Here is a 25,660-nt window from a genome sequence, read left to right on the forward strand (position 1 = left end):
CGAAAGCAAGGAGACCATTGGAGGCAGAATTAACTGTTTCCGAGTCTCTCCCGGAAACAATTTCGGAAGCTCTCAAGGATGCTCTCCCTAACACATCCGAAGAGGAGTGGGAGTATGGAATACTGAAGATCTTAAATAAATACAAACAGAGACCTCAACTTCCTGAAGGCACCCTCCAAGGAGTCTGGAGAGACAGGAGAGTATGGACGGGACCAGGGTCGAAAGCCCTTGAACACCTGCCGTTCACTCCAAATCCGGAGGACCTCCTCCAGGAGAGTGATATAACAGTCCAAGTACACAAAATGATGGAAAGATCCGACCTCTATTAACTAGGTTAACAGTTTTTTCCAACAGGAAGACAGAAATTATAGCCCTGGTAAAGCCAATCTTTACAACTATAGAATATTTAAAAGACAGGTTGACGTTCGTCCAACGGGCAGTGAGGCTAAACACAGTCCCTGAATACCTTGTCCTACAGGTTTGTTTCCCATTTTTCTCAGCGGGTCTCCCAATCCTACCTGGTCTAGCCAGCTGTCTAAACAGAGTTAACTTGGAACAGGCCAGAGCGTCGATGGCGACATACACGCTCCTTCTCAAAGCCTCACATACGAGAGAAATGGCCAAAATAGAGCTCATCGTAGCTCGCCTCCTAATACGAGGTTGGGATCAGGTAAGAATAGGTACGGCCTTATGGGAAAGTTTCAGACGAAAGACAGCTCCGAAACCAGGGACCCTCGAAAGGCCATACGATGGAAGCCTGATGATGCGCTCGGGACAGACGTCACACAGGTATGAAAGTTTCTTCTCAAACCCTCAGGAAGGTACGCTGCAGAGCCTGACTACAGCAGTGGACAAAGCCCTAGGTCTAGGAGCCATAGAACAAGTGCAGCCACAGCAACAACAAAAGCAAGTTGCCCCAAAACCCTTACGTTCAGTACTCCTTATGAACGATGACGATGATGTCCCTTTGTCCCCTATTCTAGGCAAGCCTGCCCCACAACAACCCCCCTTCCCACCGAGAACAGATTCGAACAGGAGGAAGAGCCCGAAGAGACTGAACTTCCAACGGGACACCTCGGCGAACAGGATGGAGAGATTCACCACGAGACAAACCGGGTGGAAACCAGACTAGGAACAACAGGGACAGATCCAGAGATAACCGAGGCCAGTGTAACAGGAACGGGACCGACGACCACAGAGGCCAGAACAACAGGATCACCCCAGGAGACAACAGAGGCAATAACAGCTGAGACTACCCTTCCTGGAACAATAACAGGGACAACAGACAGGGAGGTAATAATAATAATAGGGGCCATAATGATAATAATTTTTTCAGAAACAGAAACAGGGGCAGAGGCAACAATCGGAACCAAGAGATCAACAACAGACCCAAACGCTGGAACAGCACGAACCGAGACCAACAAGGAAGAGACAGAGGGTGGAACGGTGGAGATAGGAGAAACTCAGGAAACGACAGGAATTAAGGCAGGAAAGAGGACAATTGAAACAGACAGTTGTCTCTGAGGTACCCCTTACTGAACAGGAGAGGAAACTGTTGGAAAAGAGACTTACGTTCGTGATAGGCCCTCCGGCGCGTAAGAAGAGAGAAGATGCGATAGAGGATCTGTGCAACAACTTGGAAACTAGTAACAACCAAGTTTGGAGCAAACTCCGGTCGGAGCAAGGTAAGTCACATGGGAGTAATTAAGAGAACTAAACTCCCTCTCTTTTAGGTACCTCCACCCCAGCAAACCAGTCCAGTGCCCAAACTACAACCTAGTAGGCCTTAAACCGGTAATCCAGCAAATGAAGGTCGACCTCAAGCGTGGTGCGGAACGACGACGAAACTGCAACCTCACAAGGGAGGAGAGGGACGCCCTATCAACGCTGAAAGGACGCACGGATATTGTGATAAAGCCGGCGGACAAGGGAGGTACTGTCGTCGCCTGGAGAAAAGACAACTACAGGAACGAGATGAAGAGGCACCTGGCAGACACTGCAGCCTACAAACAGATACACAACCAGGATGAGGCGCTTAGAAACACCCAAACGAGGAGTAAACGGATAGTCCTCAAGCTGTTCGAAAACAAGACTTGGGACAGGAAAGGAGGACTCATGCAGGCAGGGGCGAGAGATTTCTTCCTAGCCTTTGAATCCATCATTCCCCACCTCTACCTTTTACCAAAGATCCATAAAGCACTAGAAGAAACAACAGGAACGTGGCAAGGGAGACCGGTTTTAAGCGGCTGCCGGGCCCCAACAAGGCCGGTAGACTGGATCTGCATAGCCCTCCTGAACCCCCTACTACGCCTACTACCGGAAAGAATCAAAGATACGACGGATTTCCTCAAGAAAATTGCAGAAATTAGAGGCCCCGTCCCGAGAGGGGCCCGCCTTTTTTCCATGGATGTGGTATCGCTCTACCTGAGCATACCACAGAGAGAAGCTGCAAAGGTAGTAGCATCTTTTTTACAGATAACAGAGCAAAAATTAGACAGGAACTTCAAGACGCAGGAGTATGGAGGACCCCCTCGAAAGAAACTCTTGAGGAGGCCATCCTCCATGTGATGAGAGACACCCTTTTGCAATTTGAAGGACGGGCATACCGGCAAACCAAGGGTACAGCGATAGGAGCATCCAGTAGTGTGGCAATCGCTGAAATATTTGTGCATGTAGTATTCGAGAAGAAACGATCCTACAGGAAGGACGGACCGGCGGTATATTTCCGTTACATAGATGACATCTTCGGAATAATGGAGGACGGTTTCCCGCGCCTAGAAGGTTTTTTTTCATGGTCAAATACAGTTCATGAAAACCTTAAGTTTACCCTCGAGCACAGTGACTCCACGATTAGTTTCCTAGATACAACAGTGTATATAGACCAGCTAACCAGGGATCTGCATACGAAGGCATAATATAAACCGACTAACCTTCACACGTATCTGAAATTTGACTCAAGCCACCCACTAGCTTTGAAGAAATCGCTACCCTACTCACTTGGACTCAGACTCAAGAGGATTAACAGCAAAGAAGGGACGCTATATCCCCAGCTTGATGACCTATGGGATATGTTTAGGAACAGAGACTACCCAGAGACAACAATACATGCGGCCCAGGAGAAACTCAGAGAAAAAACAAGGGCAGAGCTACGTAGACCTAGAACACAAGAAGTGGAAGACAAGAGATGGATTCTTCCAACCCTTTTTTTCCACGGCCTTGCAGCACAGCTTAAGATAAAACTCCAGGAAGTATGGACATGGATGAGGGAAACGTACAGTGAACATCCATCCTGGGTAAAATTCCCACAGAACCCTCCCATGGAAACGTACAGACGTACCTTTCCTTTATAGACTGTAAGTCCTTTATAGACTTACCTCGCCTGGAGGCGAGGTAAGTCTATAAAGGACCACCTTGTTAGAGCAGCTGTGGAGGTAGATCATCTCAACCGAACTGGGGGAGAGGACCAGCCCCAGGTTACAATTCAGAGAAATGAAACTTACAGACCCTAACATAACCTGACACAGGTTTGGTGTGCGACCTGCGTGGAGACCGAGTATGCAGAGCGGTTAGGAGGGGCCTACAAGTACAGGTACAAAGGTACAAAGTTACCTTTGTTCTTATGTTCTTAACTAACAGGGAAACACAAATTAAGGACATCGAAATAGGGAGTGAGCTAGGGAACAGTGATCATAAAGAAATCAGATTTAACATTCAATGGAATAGATCTGCAGAAGAAAATTCTGTTAAAGTGCCTGATTTTCGAAAAGCTGATTTCAACAGCCTAAGAATTTTTTTGGGTCAAATAGATTGGAATTTCTTGGGGATGGGGTGTGGGCTAGACGTGAACCCAGCTAGAGGTGACGGAAAAGGGGATTTCGATGTGGATTCAAAATATAACCTTTTTAAAAATATTCTAAGCAAAGCCCAGGAACGTAGTATACCATATAAATTTAATAGATCGAATAATAATGATCCAAAGTGGATAACAAAGGATCTTAAGAACCTTATTGGTAAAAAGAGAGCGTGGTACAAAAGGATTAAGAATGGGGAAGTTAGTTTAGAACAGGAATTCGCACAACTGGTTAGAAATATTAAAAAAGAGATAAGGAAAGCAAAAAGAAACTACGAAGTTCGTATACCAGGGCAAGCGAAGACAAATCCAAAAGGTTTTTTTCAGTTATATCGAACAAAGACTAGGGAAAGAATAGGTCCATTAAAAACTGAGACAGAAAATAAGAATACCCATTATTTGTATTAGTGCAGGGGGTAATGATGTTGGGCGAGTTAGGAGTGAGGAACTAATACAGAAATTCAAGACAGCAATAGAATTAGTTAGGAACAAGGGAGGAATCCCGATCATATGTGGCATTCTTCCAAGAAAGGGAGTGGGTAATGAATGGATGTCGAGGGCACTTGGTGTCAATTGCCGGCTGGAAAGATATTGCAAATCAAATGCAATATCTTTCATAGACAACTGGGAACACTTCTATGGAAGAAATGAAATGTATGCTCGTGATAGGGTGCATCTATCGAGGGCTGGGATTGTTGCTGTTGCGAACTCGTTGGAACCAGTGGTTAAAGGTGTTTGTTTGGGTTTAAACTGTTAGTAGATAGTGGTATGGGAATTGATTTGTAGGAAGGAGGTAATAAAAGTATGTGTTCGTGGGAGAAAAGAATTGGCAAAATGACCAGGGAAAGAAAAGGGCCTCAAAATAACAATTCACTTAGGGTATATTACACTAACAGTAGAAGCCTAAGAAATAAAATTACCGAATTAAATGTTCGTGTCTGCACAGAAAAAAATAGATATTATTGCACTTACCGAAACGTGGATGAATGTAGAAAATAGAGAACTGTTAGCTGAATATCAGATAAATGGATTTAAACTATTTCACACAGATAGATATATTTGACGAGGAGGGGGAGTAGCCATATATGTTAGGGACAATTTGAAATGTAGTCTCAAAGAGGGAATCAAAACTGAGCCACACACAGAAACTATTTGGATAGAATTAAACGAAAAAGCAAATAATATTATAATAGGAGTTATATATAGGCCACCAAATTTAGACAGAATGGAAGCAAAGCATCTATGGGATGAAATATCTAGGGCATCTAGATCTAACAGTATTTATGTCATTGGTGACTTTAACTTTAGTGGAATAAACTGGTTGAACAAAACAGGGAATAGTGAAGCAGAAGATTTTCTAGAATTAATTGACGATTGCTATCTTATGCAACACATTAAGGAACCAACGCGGGAAAATAATATTTTAGATTTAGTGTTAACTAACAGGGAAACACAAATTAATGACATCGAAATAGGGAGTGAGCTGGGGAACAGTGATCACAAAGAAATCAGATTTAGCATAGAATGGAAGAGACCTGTAGGAGAAATTGATTTGGAGGAAGGAGGTAATAAAAGTATGTGTTCGTGGGAGAAAAGAACTGGCAAAATGATCAGGGAAAGAAAAGGGCCTCAAAATAACAATTCACTTAGGATATATTACACTAACAGTAGTAGTCTAAGAAATAAAATTAATGAATTAAATGCTCTTGTCTGCACAGAAAAAATTACGAACACAATTTCGCCTTAATACGAACATTCATGCATTGATCCTTTTGTTTTAAATTCTTACTAATCATAACTCCCAGATCCCTTTCGCAATCCGACTTCGCAATCTCAACACCATCTAGCTCGTATCTTGTAACTCTATTATCATTACCCAGCCTCAAAACATTTATCAGCATTAAACTGCATCTGCCAATCTTTTGACAATTCTAAAACATAAGAACATAAGAACAAAGGCAACTGCAGAAGGCCTATTGGCCCATACGAGGCAGCTCCTATTTATAACCACCCAATCCCACTCATATACTTGTCCAACCAATGCTTGAAACAATCGAGGGACCCCACCTCCATAATGTTACGCGGCAATTGGTTCCACAAATCAACAACCCTGTTACTGAACCAGTATTTACCCAAGTCTTTCCTAAATCTAAACTTATCCAATTTATACCCATTGTTTCGTGTTCTGTCTTGTGTTGATACTTTTAATACCCTATTAATATCCCCTTTGTTATGTCCATTCACCCACTTGCAAACCTCTATCATGTCACCCCTAACTCTTCGCCTTTCCAGTGAATGCAACTTAAGCTTTGTTAATCTTTCTTCATATGAAAGATTTCTAATTTGGGGAATTAACTTAGTCATCCTACGATGGACACGTTCAAGTGAATTTATATCCATTCTATAATATGGCGACCAAAACTGAACTGCATAATCTAAATGGGGCCTAACTAGAGCAAGATATAGCTTGAGAAATCAAGCTATATATATATATGATTAACGAGTTTAGCAGTTACCAGGGAGGATGTTCTTAAACAAATAGTAAAACTCAAACCAAACAAATCCCCAGGGCCGGATGAAGTGTTTGCTAGGGTGCTTAAAGAATGCAAAGAGGAGCTTTGTGACCCACTGTCAACCATATTTAATAAATCAATAGAGTCAGGCAGAGTGCCAGAGTTTTGGAAAGTTGCTAATGTGATACCAGTTTTTAAGAAAGGAGATAGATCACTTGCGTCTAACTATCGACCAATTAGCCTAACGTCTATTGTGGGAAAGTTACTCGAATCTATAATAGCAAATAAAATTCGTCTTCATCTTGAAAAACATAAATTAATAATTGAGTCGCAACATGGTTTTATAAATGGCCGTTCATGTTTAACAAATTTGTTATCTTTTTATTCTAGCATTGTTGAGGCAGTTGATAGTGGTAAGGATTGCGATGTTGTATACCTTGACTTTAGCAAAGCTTTTGATACAGTGCCACATGAAAGACTGATTAAAAAAATAGAGTCTCATGGTATTGGGGGTGCTATATTAAGCTGGATTAGGGCATGGCTATACCAAAGGAAACAGAGAGTTAGTATAAATGGAATCAAGTCAGAGTGGGAAAATGTTGTAAGTGGAGTGCCTCAAGGCTCTGTCCTGGGACCTCTGTTGTTTATAATATATATAAATGATTTAGATTCAGGTTTGAGTAGCAACATTTGCAAATTTGCCGATGATACGAAAATCGGTAGGGAAATTAATTCGGAGGAGGACTCACTATCACTTCAAGTTGATCTAGATAGGGTTTTGAAATGGTCAAAGGATTGGCAGATGCAGTTTAATGCTGATAAATGTAAAGTTCTGAGGTTAGGTAATGATGATAGAGTTACAAGATACGAGCTAGATGGTGTTGTGATTGCGAAGTCGGATTGCGAAAGGGATCTGGGAGTTATGATTAGTAAGAATTTAAAACAAAAGGATCAATGCATAAATGTTCGTAATAAGGCAAATCGGACACTTGGATTTATTAATCGCAGCGTTAGTAACAAGACACCTGATGTGGTTCTCAAGCTATATCTTGCTCTAGTTAGGCCCCATTTAGATTATGCAGTTCAGTTTTGGTCGCCATATTATAGAATGGATATAAATTCACTTGAACGTGTCCAGCATAGGATGACTAAGTTAATTCCCCAAATTAGAAATCTTTCATATGAAGAAAGATTAACAAAGCTTAAGTTGCATTCACTGGAAAGGCGAAGAGTTAGGGGTGACATGATAGAGGTTTACAAGTGGATGAATGGACATAACCGGGGGGATATTAATAGGGTATTAAAAGTATCAACACAGGACAGAACACGAAACAATGGATATAAATTGGATAAGTTTAGATTTAGGAAAGACTTGGGTAAATACTGGTTCAGTAACAGGGTTGTTGATTTGTGGAACCAATTGCCGCGTAACATTGTGGAGGTGGGGTCCCTCGATTGTTTCAAGCGCGGGTTGGACAAGTATATGAGTGGGATTGGGTGGTTATAGAATAGGAGCTGCCTCGTATGGGCCAATAGGCCTTCTGCAGTTACCTTTGTTCTTATGTTCTTATGTTCTTAGAACCACACCAGGTGTCTTGTTACTAACGCTGCGATTAATAAATCCCAGTGTCCTATTTGCCATTATTACGAACATTTATGCATTGATTCTTTTGTTTTAAATTCTTACTAATCATAACTCCCAGATCCCTTTCGCAATTCGACTTCGCAATCTCAACACCATCTAGCTCGTATCTTGTAACCCTATCATCATTACCTAACCTCAGAACTTTACATTTATCAGCATTAAACTGCATCTGCCAATCCTTCGACCATTTCAAAACCCTATCTTGATCAACCGGAAGTGATAGTGAGTCCTCCTCCGAATTAATTTCCCTACCGATTTTCGTATCATCGGCAAATTTGCAAATGTTGCTACTCAAACCTGAATCTAAATCATTTATATATATATTAAACAACAGAGGTCCCAAGACAGAGCCCTGAGGCACCCCACTTACAACATTTTCCCACTCTGACTTGACTCCATTTATACTAACTCTCTGTTTCCTTTGGTATAGCCATGCCCTAATCCAGCTTAAATATAGCACCCCCAATACCATGAGACTCTATCTTTTTAATCAGTCTTTCATGTGGCACTGTATCAAAAGCTTTGCTAAAGTCAAGGTACACAACATCGCAATCCTTACCACTATCAACTGCCTCAACAATGCTAGAATAAAAAGATAACAAATTTGTTAAACATGAACGGCCATTTATAAAACCATGTTGCGACTCAATTATTAATTTATGTTTTTCAAGATGAAGACGAATTTTATTTGCTATTATAGATTCGAGTAACTTTCCCATAATAGACATTAGGCTAATTGGTCGATAGTTAGACGCAAGTGATCTATCTCCTTTCTTAAAAACTGGTATCACATTAGCAACTTTCCAAAACTCTGGTACTCTGCCTGACTCTATTGATTTATTAAATATGGTTGGCAGTGGGTCACAAAGCTCCTCTTTGCATTCTTTAAGCACCCTGGCAAACACTTCATCCGGCCCTGGGGATTTGTTTGGTTTGAGTTTTACTATTTGTTTAAGAACATCCTCCCTGGTAACTGCTAAACTCGTCAACCTGTCCTCGTCCCCACCCACATAGACTTGTTCGGCTGAAGGCATATTGTTAAGTTCCTCTTTAGTAAATACAGATACAAAATATTTATTAAAAATACTACTCATCTCTTCATCGCTATTTGTTATTTGACCTGTCTCAGTTTTTAATGGACCTATCCTTTCCCTAGTCTTAGTACGATAGAACTGAAAAAACTTATTTAAGAATATTATAAACAAAGCACAGGAACGTAGTATACCATACAAATTGAATATATCGAATACTAATGACCCAAAGTGGATAACAAATAATTTAAAGAACCTTATAGGTAAAAAGAGAAATTGGTACAAAAGGATTAAGAATGGGGAAGTCAGGTTAGAACAGGAATTCATACAACTGGTTAGAAATGTTAAAAAAGAGATTAGGAAAGCAAAAAGAAACTATGAAGTTCGCATAGCAGAGCAAGCAAAGTCAAATCCTAGGTTTTTTTTCAGTTATATCGAACTAAAACTAGGGAAAGGATAGGTTCATTAAAATCTGAGACAGGTCAAATAACGGATAATGACAAGAAGATGAGTAGTATTTTTAACAAATATTTTATATCTGTATTTACTAAAGAAGAACTTAACAATATGCCTTCAGCCGAACAAGTCTATGTGGGTGGGGATGAGGACAGGTTGACTAGTTTAGCAGTTACCAGGGAGGATGTAATTAAACAATTAGAAAAACTAAAACCAAACAAATCCCCAGGGCCGGATTATGTGTTTGCCATGGTGCTTAAAGAATGCAAAGAGGAGCTTTCCGAGACTCTGTCTACCATATTTAATATATCAATAGAGTCAGGCAGAGTGCCAGAGTCATGGAAGGTAGCTAATGTGGTACCAATTTTTAAGAAAGGAGATAGATCACTTGCGTCAAACTATCGGCCAATTAGCCTAACGTCTATTGTGGGAAAGTTACTTGAATCAATAATTGCAAATACAATTCGTCTTCATCTTGAAAAACATAAATTAATAAATGAGTCGCAAAATGGTTTTACAAATGGCCGTTCATGTTTAACAAATTTGCTAACTTTTTATTCCAGCATAGTTGAGGCCGTTGATAGTGGTAAGGATTGTGATGTTGTGTACCTTGACTTTAGCAAAGCTTTTGATACAGTGCAACATGAAAGACTAATTAAAAAAATAGAAGCTCATGGTATTGGGGGTGCTATATTAACTTGGATTAGGGCATGGCTATTCCAAAGGAAACAGAGAGTTAGTATAAATGGGGTTAAGTCAGAGTGGGATAATGTTGTTAGTGGAGTACCTCAGGGCTCTGTCCTGGGCCCTCTGTTGTTTATAATATATATAAATGATTTAGTTTCAGGTTTGAGTAGCAGCCTTTGCAAATTTTCCGATGGTACGAAAATCGGTAGGGAAATTAATTCGGAGGAGGACTCACTATCACTTCAAGTTGATCTAGATAGGGTTTTGAAATGGTCAAATGATTGGCAAATGCAGTTTAATGCTGATAAATGTAAAGTTCTGAGGCTAGGTAATGATGATAGAGTTACAAGATACGAGCTAGATGGTGTTGAGATTGCAAAGTCGGATTGCGAAAGGGATCTGGGAGTTATGATTAGTAAGAATTTAAAACAAAAGGATCAATGCATGAATGTTCGTAATAAGGCGAATAGGACACTGGGATTTATTAATCGAAGCGTTAGTAACAAGACACCTGGTGTGGTTCTTAAGCTATATCTTGCTCTAGTTAGGCCCCATTTAGATTATGCAGTTCAGTTTTGGTCGCCGTATTATAGAATGGATATAAATTCACTTGAACGTGTCCAACGTAGGATGACTAAGTTAATTCCCCAAATTAGAAATCTTTCATATGAAGAAAGATTAACAAAGCTTAAGTTGCATTCACTGGAAAGGCGAAGAGTTAGGGGTGACATGATAGAGGTTTACAAGTGGATGAATGGACATAACAGGGGGGATACTAATAGGGTATTAAAAATATCAACACAAGACAGAACACGAAGCAATGGGAATAAATTGGATAAGTTTAGATTTAGGAAAGACTTGGGTAAATACTGGTTCAGTAACAGGGTTGATTTGTGGAACCAATTGCCGCGTAACGTGGTGGAGGTGGGGTCCCTCGATTGTTTCAAGCGCGGGTTGGACATTTATACGAGTGGGATTGGGGGGTTATAGATAGGAGCTGCCTCGTATGGGCCAATAGGCCTTCTGCAGTTACCTTTGTTCTTATGTTCTTAAGAGAATGTATGGAGTGAAGTTATGTTTAGTATGTTTAGGAATTGAAACAGGGGAGCTGTGTGTTGTCTGAGAGTAGAGTTTGTTATTGACCTGATAGCAGATTTTTGCTGGGTGATGATGGACTTGAGGTAGTTTGCAGAGGTTGAACCCATGCACAGATACCATAAGTAAGATAGGGGATAGATAAGTGCATAATAGAGTGAGAGGAGAGCAGAGTAGGGCATATAATATCTGATCTTTGAGAGTATACCGACTGTTTTAAAAAACATTTAAGTTATGTGTATTATGAACGTGTTGAAGTTGAGTCTCTTGTCTAAGTATAGGCCAAGGTACTTTCCATCATTTTTATTGCTAATGTTAACATTGTTTATCTGCAGCTGAATTGCATTTGTTGATTTGCTTCCAAATAAGATGTATAGGTCTTTTCAATGTTTAGTGTAAGTTTGTTGGTTGACATCCACAAGTAGATATAATTTTTATTGCTAATGTTAACTGTAACGTACGATTATGTTTCGTTTTTGGGTAGATTAGATACACAGTGTTTAGTGAGTTTCATATTTATTTAGTAATCCTGGATACAGCAGTGTCGTAGACGTTGAGACGGAGCTTTGAGCAGAGCTGAGTGTGGCCGGAGTCACGGAGCTCTATGTGGGAGAGCGTTGTAGCTCGATGCGGTCCTAGTCTGCTGTCTGTTCTGTGTCGAAGCTGTAGCGTCTTGGAGACGAATAGAACTGCCAACGCCGAGTACTACATTCTTGACTGGAAATTGTACCGTTATCTATTCTCATATCACTTCCTTGTATTTGGTGACTACCTCTCACTTTTCTCTACTAGGATAGGAGGATGTGAGAACTGTTACCTGTAATTAGGTATAGGATAATAGCTTGTGTAGTTAGTGCTAATTAGTTACGCCATTAAGATAATGAGATAATGGAGCGAGAATAAGGATTACTCCCTACACTGGTAATTGCTAAGCTAGTCAACCTGTCCTCGTCCCCACCTACATAGATTTGTTCGGCTGAAGGCATATTGTTAAGTTCCTCTTTAAGGAACAGTCAGGTGCTGTCACAGTCAGTTAGTTGCTGTCACAGTGAGAGGTTGTGTTAGCTGGAGCTCTGGAGTAACATTATTATTGCAAAATGGAAGGATTAGTAAATGATTTGGTGAGTTTGGTTGGAGCTCTGAGAGCAGAGATGGATTCCCTGCGGGATGAGGCACGACGGCTGAGACTTCGAGAGGAAACGAAGGAGGAGACCAGTGTTGACGAGACCTCATCGTGGAGAGTAGTGAAAGACAGGGGTCTTAAGAAGACCTTGACAAGGCCGCCTACAGACGCCCTAAGGACGGCAAATTCATTTGCCGTGTTGGAGGACGAGTGCTGCAGTGCGCCTGCAGCGAGGAACGACGGAGCGCAGGCCCCACAGGCTGCTCAGAAAGTTAAGACGGTACCGAAGCGAATTTTGGTTGTGGGAGATTCCCAGGTGAGGTATTTAGACAGAACGTTTTGTGCCAGAGATAGAGGGAACAGAATAAGGGTTTGCTATCCGGGAGCTGGAATTGGTGATATTGTTGAAAACATGAATGATATTATGACGGGAAATGGGAACAAACCCATTATTTGTATTAGTGCAGGGGGTAATGATGTTGGGCGAGTTAGGAGTGAGGAACTAATACAGAGATTTAGGACAGCCATTGAATTAGTTAGGAGCAAGGGAGGAATCCTGATCATATGTGGCATTCTTCCTAGAAAGGGAGTGGGAAATGAATGGATGTCGAGGGCACTTGGTGTCAATTGCCGGCTGGAAAGATATTGCAAATCAAATGCAATATCTTTCATCGATTGATTGATTGATAAAGATTAAGCCACCCAAGAGGTGGCACGGGCATGAATAGCCCGTAAGTGGTACATTTTTTTTTTTTTTCCCAGTGTTCTGAGGTTGCATTTAACCATCAAGCTGTTATCGTGGGGGAGGATACTGCTTCACAGTCTTTATGAGGGTGTCCAGCTGCTGGACACCTTTGTTGACCAGGAGAGTGGCTGTGTTGATGGCTTCAGGGTGGCCACTGCATGATTCAGGAACTCTTAAAGCTCTTCTAAGGTCATTGGTTGCTTCACATTCCAGAAGATAGTGAAGTAATGGCTTTTCTGTGACAGTTTGGCAGAAGATGCACTCTCTCTGTCGGGGTTCACCAATCTCCCAGTTGCATCTGTAACCTAGACGTAGTCTATATAGCCTAACTGCTATTTTCCTGTGGATTCCTTTTGGGATATTTAACCTTTCTAATTTGGTTGCCTGAAGATACCATGTTGCAGATGGCGAACCTTCAGCTATTCTCTGGTGTAGGTAGGCTTTGTTGAGATGTGAGAGTTTTTTGATGATGATGTTTTTTATGTTCTCTAGGCTGGGTTGAATTGTTTTATGTATCACTGGATGATGAGTTGCCAATTTAGCAATTTCATCAGCTTTTTCATTTAATCGGGATCCAGTTTAAAGTTATGTTGAGGCCTTTGCCTTTAGCGACTGCTCCTTGATACAAAATGGTGGTAATTATTTCCACATTATCTCTCCACTGTTTTTGTCCTAGTATTTGAAGTGCAGCTTTTGAGTCTGTGTGTATGATTGCATTTTGAGTGTTTTGTGCAATCACATATGCGAATGCCTGTTGTATGGCGAACAGCTCAGTTTGGGTTGATGATACTAGTCCTCCCAGTCTCCAATATGCCTGAACGCTGGTCGTGCAAAGAGCAGCGCCAGCACTCTCATTTTCTGTGTCCACCGATCCGTCTGTGAAGATGTGGGTGGCTCCTGCTACTGCTATGCTATACATTTGCTCTTCTATTATGCGCCTTAGGATTGTTGGATCATAGGCAGCCTTTTTCATTGGGAGACTTTCTATTACTATTTTGAAAGTAGGCTCTTCCCACGGCGCGGAAGGAGTGTAATTTGGGTGTGAATGATCACCCTCTCTATCAAGAATCATGTTTTTTAAATGTAGTCTGTTTAGGACTTTTCCTGCTCTTGCAACCCAAGAGTTTCCATTGTTTTGGCCTAGTCCAACCACCAAAGCCTGCCGTACTGGGATTGGATCAGAAGAAATAATTATCTTACTGATAATTGTAGCTGTCCTTTGTGATATTCTTTCTTGTAGAGAGGGCAAACCCGTCTCCAGTCTAAGAGTTTCAAGCCTGGTCCAATCTTTCTTCGACAACTGGGAACGCTTCTATGTAAGAAATGAAATGTATGCTCGTGATGGGTGCATTTATCGAGGGCTGGGGTTGTTGCTGTTGCGAACTCGTTGGAACCAGTGGTTAGAGGTGTTTGTTTGGGTTTAAACTGTTAGTAGATAGTGGTATGGGAAATGATTTGGAGGAAGGAGGTAATAAAAGTATGTGTTCGTGGGAGAAAAGAATTGGCAAAATGATCAGGGAAAGAAAAGGGCCTCAAAATAACAATTCACTTAGGATATATTACACTAACAGTAGTAGTCTAAGAAATAAAATTAATGAATTAAATGCTCTTGTCTGCACAGAAAAAAATAGATATTATTGCACTTACTGAAACGTGGATGAATGTAGAAAATAGAGAACTATTAGCTGAATATCAGATAAATGGATTTAAACTATTTCACACAGATAGATATATTAGACGAGGAGGGGGAGTAGCCATATATGTTAGGGACAATTTGAAATGTAGTCTCAAAGAGGGAATCAAAACTGAGCCACAAACAGAAACTATTTGGATAGAATTAAACGAAAAAACAAATAATATTATAATAGGAGTTATATATAGGCCACCAAATTTAGACAGAATGGAAGCATGAAATGAGATGAAATATCTAGAGCATCTAGATCTAATAGTATTTATGTCATGGGTGACTTTAATTTTAGTGGAATAAACTGGGTGAACAAAACAGGGAATAGTGAAGCAGAAGATTTTCTAGAATTAATTGACGATTGCTTTCTTACATAAGAACATAAGAACATAAGAACAAAGGTAACTGCAGAAGGCCTATTGGCCCATACGAGGCAGCTCCTATTCTATAACCACCCAATCCCACTCATATACTTGTCCAACCCGTGCTTGAAACAATCGAGGGACCCCACCTCCACAATGTTACGCGGCAATTGGTTCCACAAATCAACAACCCTGTTACTGAACCAGTATTTACCCAAGTCTTTCCTAAATCTAAACTTATCCAATTTATATCCATTGTTTCGTGTTCTGTCCTGTGTTGATACTTTTAATACCCTATTAATATCCCCCCGGTTATGTCCATTCATCCACTTGTAAACCTCTATCATGTCACCCCTAACTCTTCGCCTTTCCAGTGAATGCAACTTAAGCTTTGTTAATCTTTCTTCATATGAAAGATTTCTAATTTGGGGAATTAACTTAGTCATCCTACGCTGGACACGTTCAAGTGAATTTATATCCATTCTATAATATGGCGACCAAAACTGAACTGCATAATCTAAATGGGGCCTAACTAGAGCAAGATATAGCTTGAGAACCACACCAGGTGTCTTGTTACTAACGCTGCGATTAATAAATCCAAGTGTCCGATTTGCCTTATTACGAACATTTATGCATTGATCCTTTTGTTTTAAATTCTTACTAATCATAACTCCCAGATCCCTTTCGCAATCCGACTTCGCAATCTCAACACCATCTAGCTCGTATCTCGTATCTTGTTACGCAACACATTAAGGAACCAACGCGGGAAAATAATATTTTAGATTTAGTGTTAACTAACAGGGAAACTCAAATTAATGACATCGAAATAGGGAGTGAGCTAGGGAACAGTGATCACAAAGTTTTCAGATTTAGCATAGAATGGAATAGACCTGTAGGAGAAAATTCTGTTAAAGTGCCAGATTTTCGAAAAGCTGATTTTAATAGCCTAAGAATTTTTTTGGGTCAAATAGATTGGAAAGTCTTGGGTATGGGGTGTGGGCCGGTCTTAGAGCGAGACATGAACCCAGCGACAGGTGACGTAAAAGGGGATTTCGATGTGGATTTAATATATAACATAAGAACATAAGAACAAAGGTAACTGCAGAAGGCCTATTGGCCCATACGAGGCAGCTCCTATTTATAACCACCCAATCCCACTTATATACTTGTCCAACCAATGCTTGAAACAATCGAGGGACCCCATCTCCACAATGTTACGCGGCAATTGGTTCCACAAATCAACAACCCTGTTACTGAACCAGTATTTACCCAAGTCTTTCCTAAATCTAAACTTATCCAATTTATACCCATTGTTTCGTGTTCTGTCTTGTGTTGATACTTTTAATACCCTATTAATATCCCCTTTGTTATGTCCATTCATCCACTTGTAAACCTCTATCATGTCACCCCTAACTCTTCGCCTTTCCAGTGAATGCAACTTAAGCTTTGTTAATCTTTCTTCATATGAAAGATTTCTAATTTGGAGAATTAACTTAGTCATCCTACGCTGGACACGTTCAAGTGAATTTATATCCATTCTATAATATGGCGACCAAAACTGAACTGCATAATCTAAATGGGGCCTAACTAGAGCAAGATATAGCTTGAGAACCACACCAGGTGTCTTGTTACTAACGCTGCGATTAATAAATCCCAGTGTCCTATTTGCCTTATTACGAACATTTATGCATTGATTCTTTTGTTTTAAATTCTTACTAATCATAACTCCCAGATCCCTTTCGCAATCTCAACACCATCTAGCTCGTATCTTGTAACCCTATCATCATTACCTAACCTCAGAACTTTACATTTATCAGCATTAAACTGCATCTGCCAATTTACAGTCTCCGTGGTGTAGTGGTAAGACACTCGCCTGGCGTTCCGCGAGCGCTATGTCATGGGTTCGTATCCTGGCCGGGGAGGATTTACTGGGCGCAATTCCTTAACTGTAGCCTCTGTTTAACGCAACAGTAAAATGTGTACTTGGATGAAAAAACGATTCTTCGCGGCAGGGGATCGTATTCCAGGGACCTGCCCGAAACGCTACGCGTACTAGTGGCTGTACAAGAATGTAACAACTCTTGTATATATCTCAAAAAAAAAAAAAAAAAAAAAAATCCTTCGACCATTTCAAAACCATATCTTGATCAACTGGAAGTGATAGTGAGTCCTCCTCCGAATTAATTTCCCTACCGATTTTCGTATCATCGGCAAATTTGCAAATGTTGCTACTCAAACCTGAATCTAAATCATTTATATATATTATAAACAACAGAGGTCCCAAGACAGAGCCCTGAGGCACCCCACTTACAACATTTTCCCACTCTGACTTGACTCCATTTATACTAACTCTCTGTTTCCTTTGGTATAGCCATGCCCTAATCCAGCTTAAATATAGCACCCCCAATACCATGAAACTCTATCTTTTTAATCAGTCTTTCATGTGGCACTGTATCAAAAGCTTTGCTAAAGTCAAGGTACACAACATCGCAATCCTTACCACTATCAACTGCCTCAACAATGCTAGAATAAAAAGATAACAAATTTGTTAAACATGAACGGCCATTTATAAAACCATGTTGCGACTCAATTATTAATTTATGTTTTTCAAGATGAAGACGAATTTTATTTGCTATTATAGATTCGAGTAATTTTCCCACAATAGACATTAGGCTAATTGGTCGATAGTTAGACGCAAGTGATCTATCTCCTTTCTTAAAAACTGGTATCACATTAGCAACTTTCCAAAACTCTGGTACTCTGCCTGACTCTATTGATTTATTAAAAATGGTTGACAGTGGGTCACAAAGCTCCTCTTTGCATTCTTTAAGCACCCTGGCAAACACTTCATCCGGCCCTGGGGATTTGTTTGGTTTGAGTTTTACTATTTGTTTAAGAACATCCTCCCTGGTAACTGCTAAACTCGTCAACCTGTCCTCGTCCCCACCCACATAGACTTGTTCGGCTGAAGGCATATTGTTAAGTTCCTCTTTAGTAAATACAGATACAAAATATTTATTAAAAATACTACTCATCTCTTCATCACTATTTGTTATTTGACCTGGACCGCCTTTTTGGCTGGGTTGTTACTGCAATGACTAGATCAGGAACGGGTTCAAGGTCAAACACCAGCAGGGATGAGGAGGAGGATAGATTTATAGACAAATTAATAGGGAAATTTGTAGAGAGAAGGAGCGATTGGATGGAGGATCTAATCCAAGGGATTAAGAGTGAGTTATTTCAGCAAATACAGGATGCGGTAGAGAGGCAGAAACAAGAACTTATGCACTATATTCAGGAAGAAATTAGGAAGGGAAGAGAGGACTGGGAGAGGGAATGTGCTCGTCTCACAAACGAATTAGGAAGGATTAACAGCATGGCTAAGTACAGAGGATTAGTGGGGGATGGGTTAGTGACTGCGGTTGGGATGGAGAATCCCCAGGGGACATGTCATTGTCATGCTACCAGCATGACAATGAATTACTGAGGAGACGGTCTATTATAATACATGGATTATTCGAATCTGGGGCACCAAAAAGACAAGAGAGAATAGAAATAGAAAAATATGAATTGCATGAGTGGATTAAGGCGTCTTGTACATACCAGTTGCGTTGCTCCTGGGAGTATGGGTTCGAGTCACTTCTGGGGTGTGAGTTTTCAGTTGCATATTGTCCTGGGGACCATTCAGGCTTGTTCGCATTTGTGTTCCTCACGTGTGCCCCAAAGAATGAGGTGATTTGGTAAAATGCTATGCCCAAGATTACTATCCGAGTGCCGGCTGTGGGGTGGTTCAAATAGCCTCGGCTATCACCTCATTATGTCCGGTCGTGATGGTCAAGTGGATTAAGGCGTCTTGTACATACCAGTTGCGTTGCTCCTGGGAGTATGGGTTCGAGTCACTTCTGGGGTGTGAGTTTTCAGTTGCATATTGTCCTGGGGACCATTCAGGCTTGTTCGCATATATATATTCATATATATATATATATATATATATATATATATATATATATATATATATATATATATATATATATATATATATATATATATATTCATGTCGACATGGACTATTCAGGCTTGTTCGCATTTGTGTTCCTCACGTGTGTTCCAAAGAATGAGGCGATATGATAAAAATGCTATGCTCAAGATTAGTATTCGAGTGCCGGCGGGGAAGTGGTTCAAATAGCTTCGGCTATCACTTCCTTACGTCCGGTTGTGATGGTCAAGCGGATTAAGGCGTCCTGTAGATACCAGTTGCGTTGCTCCTGGCAGTATGGGTTCGAGTCACTTCTGGGGTGTGAGTTTTCAGTCATATATATAACATATATAAATAATATAAATGGTTTAGATTCAATAACAATGGTCCTAGGATAGAGCCTTAAATCACTTTGTTAACACTCCACTTTTCCCCCTCTCCCTTAACTCCATTTATACTATCTCTTTGAATACTTTGTAATAACTATCCCTAATCCAACATATTATAGCACCCCCAACACCGTCTCTATCATTTTTAATCAATCTTTCATGTGGCACTGTATCAAAAGCTTTAAAGCTCCAAAGTTTACAACACTCAACTAGCCCCACTGGCTAGTACCTCCAGGAGTGAAGTCCACAGCGTTTAAATAGCCCATTTGGCATTCCCCTCGGGAGTAAAGTCCACAGAGCTCAACTAGCCCTCTTGGCTAGGACCTCTAGGTCGACCCAAGCACTCTTCCACTCTCCCGGCTTCACTCGCTTCCATCGCCTATCCTTTGTTGCTAATCACCTTCCAACCCCACTGGCTAGTTCATGGATATGATATACAGTTCAGCTCGATATCGGAATCGGATCGATATCCGATATCGGATATGGGAAGATGTCCACTTCCAGCCCCACTAGCCAGTTCATGGATATGATACCAACATCAAGAGAGAGATCTTAAATGTAGTTATTGTCCCTGTATACAAGTCACCGGAGGCAAGTCCTCAGCAGTTTAAAGACCAACTAATGAAAATAGAACACTGCTTGGAAAACCTCACAAATGCAGCCCCAAACATCATTCTGCTTGGGGACTTCAACCTACGGCACCTGACATGCAAGAACCTGGTTAATACAGTTATATCAGAAAGAATACCAGGAAGTAGCCTAAATGAACAGGCACATGCAAATGACCTGTTACAGATGTGCGACAGGTTTGCCTTAAATCAGCAAATAGTAGAGCCAACTAGGAAGGAGAATACGCTGGACCTCATTTTCACTAATAATGATGAATTGATCAGGAACATAATGATTATAAATACCTGCTACTCAGATCACAACTTAATTGAAGTTCTGACAAGCATGGGGAATAGACCTTCAAAACCATTCCTGATGCCCGGTGGAGGAGATTTCAGCAAATTCAACTTAAAAAATAAACAGATAAATTGGGAGCAAATAAACCAAGACTTCACAGAAATAAGCTGGGAAGAACAGTTAGAAAATGCAAACCTGAACCAGTGCCTGGAAAAAATAAGCTCAGTAGCACTAGAAATATGTTCAAACCGCACGCCTAAGAAAAAAAAGATGAAGAGATGCAGATTGGAACGGGAACGTCGTTCCCTCTATAGGCGAAGAAAAGGAATCGCGGAACAACTTGAGAGTCGCACCCTATCAAGAACGGCGAAGAAGGTTAGGTAGAGAAATAGAAACAATTGAACTAAAGCTACAAGAATCATACAAAACCCAGGAGAGGCAAAGAGAGGAAAAGGCCATCAGTGAAATACAGAGAAATCCGAAATATGTTTTCTCCTATGCAAAATCAAGATAAAAAACCACATCTAGTATCGTGCCCCTGCGAAAGGGAGCTGGAACTTTCACCAATGACAACAAAGAAATGAACGAGATAATGTGGAAACAGTACGACTCTGTTTTCAGCGAGCCACTAAACTCACTAAAGATTGATAACCCAAATGAATTTTTCATGGATATGATACCAACATCAAATCATATATCAGACGTCACCCTATCCCCCACTGGATTCTGAGGAAGCCATAAACAGTATGCCTATGCACTCTGCACCAAGCCCTGATTCTTGGAACTACATATTCATCAAGAACTGTAAAAAACCACTATCATAGGCCCCTTCACATTCTTTAGAGACAAAGCCTAGACACTGGCGTTATCCCGGACATACTAAAACAACAGAGATAGCACCACTCCATAAAGGAGGAAATAAGGCAGAGGTAAAAAATTACAGACCTATACCACTAACATCGCAATTCATAAAAAAATTTGAGAGAGTGCTAAGAAGTAAGAACACAAAATACATGGAATCACGGCATCTCCATATCTCCGGACAACATGGTTTCAGGACAGGGCGCTCTTGCCTGTCACAGTTGCTGGATCACTATGACATGGCATTAGATGCCATGGAAGACAGTCAAAACGCTGATGTATTTTACACAGATTTCGCAAAAGCCTTTGACAAATGTGACCATGGTGTTATTGCACATAAAATGCGTTCAAAAGGAATTACCGAAAAAATAGGCAGATGGATCTACAATTCCTGACTAACAGAACCCAATGTGTAGTAGTCAATAAAATAAAATCCCGTCCATGAACCGTGAAGAGCTCAGTCCCCCAGGGTACTGTGCTTCCTCCAGTACTTTTTCTCATCCTCATATCGGATATAGACAAGGACACAACCTATAGTGCTGTATCATCCTTTGCAGATGACACTATGATTTTCATGAGAGTAGATAACATAGAGGACACGGCAAACCTCGAATCATATGTAAATCAGGTCTTCCTATGGACTACAGAAAATAATATGGTGTTTAACGAAGTTAAGTTCTAGCTCATGCACTACGGAAAAAATGAAAATATAAAAACGGAAACCACGTACAAAACGCAGTCAAATCATGACATAGAACGAAAAGGTAATTTGAGTGTACTCATGTCGAAACATCTTACCTTCAAAGAACACAATAAAGTAGTCGTCACAACTGCAAGAAAAATGACAGGTTGGATAACAAGAAACTTTCGCACTAGAGATGCTATTCCGATGATGATAATTTTCAAGACGCTAGTGCTCTCTAAAGTGGAATACTGCTGCACAATGACAGCCCCTTTCAAAGCTGGAGAAATTGCTGACCTGGAGAGCGTGCAGAGATCCTTTACTGCTAAAATCCACTCAGTAAAACATCTAAACTACTGAGACCGACTAAAAAGCCTAAATCTGTATTCTCTTGAGCGCAGGCGGGAGAGATACATAATAATCTATACGTGAAAAATACTTGAGGGGCTGGTCCCAAACCTGCACACAGAAATAACACCACATGAGACCAGAAGACATGGCAGGATGTGCTGAATACCCCCGTTGAAAAGCAGTGGTGCAACAGGTTCTCTGAGAGAGAACTATATCAACATCAGAGGCCCGAGACTGTTCAACACGCTTCTACTACACATAAGGGGCGAAACTGGCTGACCCCTCGCAGTGATCAAGAGAGAACTGGATCAGCACCTCCAAAGGATACCTGATCAACCAGGCTGTGATTCATTCGTCAGGCTATGAGCAACCGCGTCAAACAGCCTGGTTGACCGGGGACGCTAAGCCCTGGAACAACTCCAAGGTGGCCCAGCCGTCTAGAAGATGGGTAACTACGATTAATGAGAGAGTCAACTGCTATAGTTCGGCGCCTCGAACGTAAAAGGCGCAGAGGTCCGTCACACTCCCAGTCTCCAATAGGCCTATTCGCTGTCCGTGCAAAGAGCAGCACCAGCACTCTCATATTCTGTGTCCACCGATCCGTCTGTGAAGATGTGGGTGGCTCCTGCTACTGCAATGCTGCTCATCTGTGTTTCTATGATGCACCTTAGAATTATTGGATCATACGCAGCCTTTTTCATCGGAAGACTTTCTATTACTATTCTGCAGATAGGCCCCCACGGTGGGGAACATGTGTAGTTAAGGTGTGGATGATCAACTCCTCTATCAAGCATTATGCTTTTTAATTGAAATCTGTTTAGGACTTCTTCCGCTCTGGCAGTCCAAGAGTTTCCATTGCTTTGACCTAGTCCAACCACCAAGGCCTGTCATACTGGGATTGGATCAGGAAAAATTTATTTTACTGATAATCGTAGCTGTTCTTTGAGATATTCTTTCTTGAAGAGAAGGCAAACCCGTTTGCAGTCGTAGAGTTTCAAGCCTGGTTCACATTGAGGCTCCCAGTGCGGCTCTCATAGCATTGTTTAGGGCTAACTACGGGCTCACCATAGCCCATGCTACCTGGAACTTTTTGTTCCAGGTAGCGAATCTTAAGCAACAACAACATATTTCAAGCTTTTTCCACTGTTAGTGTGATAAGCTTGTGAGTGCAGGTGCGGCAAAGTCGATCACTGATCTGCCTCCCTGAACATAGTATGTGCGAAGTACTTGCAGATTGGCTCCTCCAGAGAGGAAGGTTCTCTCCCAAGTAAGTGACCTCTCAAAGACCTCGTAAGTAAGTGACCTCAACATTAAAATTTATGTGTGTGTCTAGGATTATTTCTAGATACTGATAAGTGTCCACCCAAACAATTGGTTGACCCTGTACTATGAGTTGGTTGTTGGGCTTCACTATTTTTATAGGCATGGCTTTTGTTTCGGTGGGGTTGAGTTTGATACCAATTTGCTTTGCCTCTTGATGTAGTCTAAGCATTTGGGAGCAGGGCATTTATTTTTGCCGTGAATACCGTCTATTCAGCCCATCCTCCTGTTTTGTTAGTACTTATAGAAACAATGAGGACCATAGTATATATATGCCGACGTACAACGAAATTAGAACGTAGAAATCTGACCTATTGAGTTGGACAAACCGGAAAAAATTTGTTTACGTGTGTTTCATGGACAAAGTAAACTAACCTATCCTAACCTTCCTAGGACTAATTCACGATATATGAGGCCTAATATCGTACATATGTTTGCTATACTAGGCCTAGGAATATTTTAGTTTGTGTTTAATCTTAATTTATTTAAAAAAATCCTTACAATCCAGTATACTACTAACTAAAGGCTAAGAACGTAGGAATTCTGACTATTGACGATCGTCACAATAGGCACTATCTAAACAGGAAGATGGGTTGCACTATTATATAGGGTGTATAAACACATTCTGTGTATACAGACATTCTGTGTATAAACAGAGAAGAGGTTACTGGGAGGTTTGTCCTCCTCTCCTTCTTACGGAAACACCTAGGAGACCCGTTTAACATTGTGAAGCGCTTTTGGTCGTACTCTAAGGGTTAAATCACAACAGATAATATAGGCTTCAAAAACATTCGTATTATTGAGAAAATCCAATAAGACTAGAGGTGGGCGTGAACCCACGACCCCGGCATTGCCAGTCGCGTACTCCACCACTAGACCAACGGTGACTTGTAAAGCCGTACATACCCTTCCATTCCAGAGAGAGAGAGAGAGACAGACAGAGGCAGAGAGAGTGAGAGAGAGAGAGAGAGAGAGAGAGAGAGAGAGAGAGAGAGAGAGAGAGAGAGAGAGAGAGAGAGAGAGAGAGAGAGAGAGAGAGAGAGAGAGAGAGAGAGAGAGAGAGAGAGAGAGAGAGAGAGAGAGAGAGAGAGAGAGAGAGAGAGAGAGAGAGAGAGAGAGAGAGAGAGAGAGAGAGAGAGAGAGAGAGAGAGAGAGAGAGAGAGAGAGAGAGAGAGAGAGAGCGAGAGAGAGAGAGAGAGAGAGAGAGAGAGAGAGAGAGAGAGAGAGAGAGAGAGAGAGAGAGAGAGAGAGAGAGAGAGAGAGAGAGAGAGAGAGAGAGAGAGAGAGAGAGAGAGAGAGAGAGAGAGAGAGAGAGAGATAGACAGAGAGAGAGAGAGAGAGAGAGAGAGAGAGAGAGAGAGAGAGAGAGAGAGAGAGAGAGAGAGAGATAGATAGATAGATAGAGAGAGAGAGAGAGAGAGAGAGAGAGAGAGAGAGAGAGAGAGAGAGAGAGAGAGAGAGAGAGAGAGAGAGAGAGAGAGAGAGAGAGAGAGAGAGAGAGAGAGAGAGAGAGAGAGAGAGACAGAGAGAGACAGAGACACAGAGACAGAGGCAGAGAGAGTGAGAGAGAGAGTGAGAGAGAGAGTGAGAGAGTGAGAGAGAGAGAGAGAGAGAGAGAGAGAGAGAGAGAGAGAGAGAGAGAGAGAGAGAGAGAGAGAGAGAGAGAGAGAGAGAGAGAGAGAGAGAGAGAGAGAGAGAGAGATAGAGAGAGAGATAGAGAGAGAGAACTTCTCTATCGTCTGAAGATAGATAAATTAGTGAGTGAATGTTTAAGAGTATGAACAACACAAAATATGTTACAAAAACAATTTCCTTAACTTAGCGGCATTTAGATGAATGGACACAAGCCCAAATTACCAAGAAAGCCAACGCTAACATGTGACGGGTGACGAGTACGACATTTAGCTTCGGGTGTAAATTCCCAGTTACAGTAACGTCCGCAGTAAATATCAACCCACCACCCAAAATGTCGGACTTATATTAT

Source organism: Procambarus clarkii, chromosome 73 (assembly GCF_040958095.1).
Source record: "Procambarus clarkii isolate CNS0578487 chromosome 73, FALCON_Pclarkii_2.0, whole genome shotgun sequence".
Classification (NCBI taxonomy): domain Eukaryota; kingdom Metazoa; phylum Arthropoda; class Malacostraca; order Decapoda; family Cambaridae; genus Procambarus; species Procambarus clarkii.